We start from the raw sequence: 4,003 nt of genomic DNA on the forward strand, positions 1-4,003 counted from the left end.
AATATTGGGTTTTGGGACCCTTATATTAGAGTTGGCTGAGGATAACTAATGGTTAATTAATAGATAGATATTGATATTTGGGACCCTTATATTAGAGTTGGCTGCGGATAACTAATGGTTAATTAATCGATAGATATTGGTGTTTGGGACCCTTATAATAGAGTTGGCTGAGCATACCTAATAGTCAAGTAATTGATCTACTGTGACATTTAGTTTTCACTCATTCAAATCACTGTAATAGTGGCAACAGGAGCCATTATATAGCAAGGATTGGACGTACACTTCTCAATGATGGTGGGGTGATGTGATGTAATTTTTTCATGTACCACTTATTAGTTTTAACGGTAAAAACCCTACAATAAATGCAGAACATTATGAAGAGTAATAGTTTTGAAGCGAAACTAAACCATTCCTTTGTGATAATTAGGTTAATGTTTGAGAATATTAGCTCCAGGAAGAGCAGTGCATGATGGGTACGCAATATATAGACAACAATAATTCGGTATTATTTAATCATTAGATATGCCTTACTTTTGTATTAAGTAAGTTTTAATTAAGGTCCTTAGTTAAGTATGACCTAATAGCTACTTAACTATTAACTGTACCCTTACTTATCTATTAGTTAAATAATTATATGCTATTAACTTGAGACACATGGTAAGGGGCCATATATATAATTATAATTAACATAATTAACAGCAAATTAGCTATAACCTAATACTTTAGTAACAGTTAATAATCACTACTTAATGCCACATTAGACACATATAAATTCACATGTTAAACGTTAGTAAGCAGTTACTTAACTATTAGATAACTATTACCATGTCCACCAAAGACGAGCCACAAGAAACATATTCACACGTTTTCATGTCCTGAGTTGTTATTGTCTCGCAGATTCACTTCTCTGTCACTGAACGCAGTTTTGTGATGTCACAGTGTCACATGACTCCTGGAAGGAATAATTCTTTATCTGTAACAAATATTCTGGTTCGAAAAAGATAACCATGGCCACCAAACTCTTCAATTGAACTACCCCAACGGAGGATCCATCTCAAAATATCAAACAGTATATTACGACAGCGCCTCTCTTTCTCGCTTCTGTATAATAACTGGATGAGCGAATGCCGTTCCTTCCAGGAGTCATGTGACACCGTGACGTCACTAAACTGCATTCAGTGACAGAGAAGTGAATCAGCGAGACAATAACAACACAGGACATGAAAACGTGTGAATATGTTTCTTGTGGCTCGTCTTTGGTGGACAAAAATAAAATGAATTACTATGAAGTATCACTTTGGCGAACCATTTTGCGGACGTAGTTGGAAGGCGGAAGCTGAAAGAGGTAGGTGCGCCACTTTTGAAAACTCCTGTTGTATCGTACCTATGCTACCTAATGGAACTGTGAACCACTAGATCGACTTGTATGGACCCACACACCACGGCCAAAGCGTTCAAAAGGGTTTTAATGCACGCTAGGAGCTTTAAAACAGGTCAAATATGTGCCCGACGGGCCAGGGTTTAACCGAAAACAGCGCAATTGAACAACTTTGCGCAGCACGCATGAAAATTTCTCGCGGTTTCCCCTTTCATCCTTTTCCCTGGGTCCACCCAAGATGGGATATGAATCCAAACTGGCCGGAATTGCCCTTTAAGTATGACCTGATAGCTACTTAACTATTAACTGTGCCCTTACTTATCTATTAGTTAAATAATAATATGCTATTAACTTGTAACACAAGGTAATAGTTATCTAATAGTTAAGTAACTGCTTACTAATGCATTAATAACAATTAATATGTGTCTAATGTGGCATTAAGTAATGATTATTAACCCTTACTTAAGTATTAAGGCCATGATACACTGGGCAACTTTTAGGGCAATGTTGCTGAGCAACGTTGCCGGGCGATTGTGTAAAGAGCGTTTCCTATTGATATTCGGCAACATTGCTGGTTTCTGAACGTCTTTGATCGCCTCTGGCAACTTTTTGCGAGAAGCCAATCAGAACGCGAGAAAAACGTCACATGACCTCCTGTGAGCTTCAGATCAAAAATTTCAAAACAACATGGCGGCCGTGAAGCGACAGAAAACGAGAGAGTCCTGGCATCTTTTTACATGGGTGAGTTACATGTCAGTGCTTCAAAACGGCGATTTCTGCAACTAAATATAAAAATAACACCATACATCTACATTTCTGGGTTCGGATTATGATTAAGACAGAGATTTATTGTCAGCTAAACGTTAACTGCTGTTAGCTAACCGCTTTTCCATAGAGATTGAATGGAGTTGCTAACTAGCTAGCTAGCAAACCAATAGCGATTTCAGGTGAACTTTGAGAGATTTTATTTTATATCTGTAGTTATGACATGTCAGTGACAAAACAAATGTCGTGAATTAAAGTTATCAACATTACTTAAATCCTACTAATCAAGGTTATTTACACACAGAACATCAATGCCGGTGGAATGTCCGTGAAGTCTTTCAAAAACAAGGACCTGAGGGAAAAAAGGCATTTGAAGAGCTCTGGATCAGACTGTAGGTGTAGGTGTACATGGTAAGCTGTCATTCTGGATTTTTTTTCCCAACTGTTTAGGGATGTAGCTCCTGAATGCTTTAACTCTTTATTCACAATTCGTTATCTAATTGCAGGTTACTATTGTTCTAGGAACATTGTCGGGCAGTAATGAATTACAAAAGTACTGTAATGCATTCATTTTTGCTGTAATGCAATAATGTAAGTCATTACTGGGCAAAATCTGTAATATTTACCTAGTTACAATGCATTACAATGACCTGGATTTTGGTGGTAGGTGGGTCAGAAAGATGCTATTCCTGAAACTGATAGTTTTTAGTCTGCATGCTGCTAAAAACACCTCCTAGATGGGAGGTGAAAAAGTCATGACTCATGAGCTTGATTTACACTGTAATACATTTCCAGATCCATATAGTTCATCCATCCATACAGTTCTTTTGGCGAAAGTAACTAAAGTAATACAAAAGTAGTGTAATGCCTTACATTTCAAATATAGTAATATTGTAGTGTAAGGGATTGTTTTGAAAAGACCGTAACATGTAATCAGTGATGCATTACAGTTTTTTAGTAACTTGCCCAACACTGTTTAGGAATACCCCCAAGGTCTATGTGATGGTTGACTGCCATGTTTATGTTTGCTGTACTTCACAGAGCAAGATGTTAAAAAAAACCTGAGGACCGTTTTCACCAGGGAGCATGGAGAAGAGCAGGTCTGGGGCTGATTCAGCAGAGGTGTACGAGTACGTCCCCAAATGGAAGTAGCCTATTACCCGAACACTATCTCCTTGGCTCTTGCGCCGTGGATGAAAGTGAGGACAATCTACAAGTTGAAGAGGAGCCAGAGGCACCAACATCTCCATCAATTCCATCACCTCCTGAGGGACTCTCACCTCAACAAAGAAAGGAAATACAAGGGAAACAAACCAAGCAAAACTGTGCCGAAAAAAGTGGCTGAGGCAATGGAATTTGCCATGGGGTTTCTTAATAGGAAGGACACTTCAAAACATGCAGTGTTCCTCCATTGTCTTAAACATTTTAGATGACCAGAGGAGTGATTATATATTGTTTAGTTATTGTATTGCTGCATATCTTTTGTATGGCTATTTAACCAGCTATTTAACAGGCTGCCCCCTGCCTCCCATACCCACCATCTACAACTCACGCTGCGTAAGTAGAGCCAGGAGTATCCCACACATCCTGGCTTTCATCTCTTTACACTGTTGCCCTCTGGCAGGCGCTACAAGGCATTGCCAGCCAGAACCAATAGGATGAAGAACAGCTTCTTCCCCAAAGCTGTTACAACAATGAACACACACTTACTGGACAATGTTCATCTATAAAGGACTGTGCACTACGTAGGCTACGTAGGAAAGCTAAAATCTCGGTATACGTTGTATACTGACAATAAAGGCTTTCTATTCTATTCTATTCTATTTAACAGCATTTATGAATATATTTATAATACATGTA

The 4,003-nt window shown here is 38.4% G+C and overlaps 1 long non-coding RNA gene across 1 annotated transcript; it reads left to right on the forward strand.

Annotated features, from left to right (window-relative positions):
• The first annotated feature begins 1,961 nt into the window (after positions 1-1,961).
• LOC134463140 (uncharacterized) lies at positions 1,962-3,636 on the forward strand. Its single transcript, XR_010037664.1, has 3 exons — positions 1,962-2,119; positions 2,448-2,554; positions 3,185-3,636. It is a non-coding gene; the product is annotated as an uncharacterized LOC134463140 (long non-coding RNA).
• Positions 3,637-4,003: the final 367 nt, after the last annotated feature.

Source organism: Engraulis encrasicolus, chromosome 1 (genome assembly GCF_034702125.1).
Source record: "Engraulis encrasicolus isolate BLACKSEA-1 chromosome 1, IST_EnEncr_1.0, whole genome shotgun sequence".
In the NCBI taxonomy this organism is placed as follows: Eukaryota; Metazoa; Chordata; class Actinopteri; order Clupeiformes; family Engraulidae; genus Engraulis; species Engraulis encrasicolus.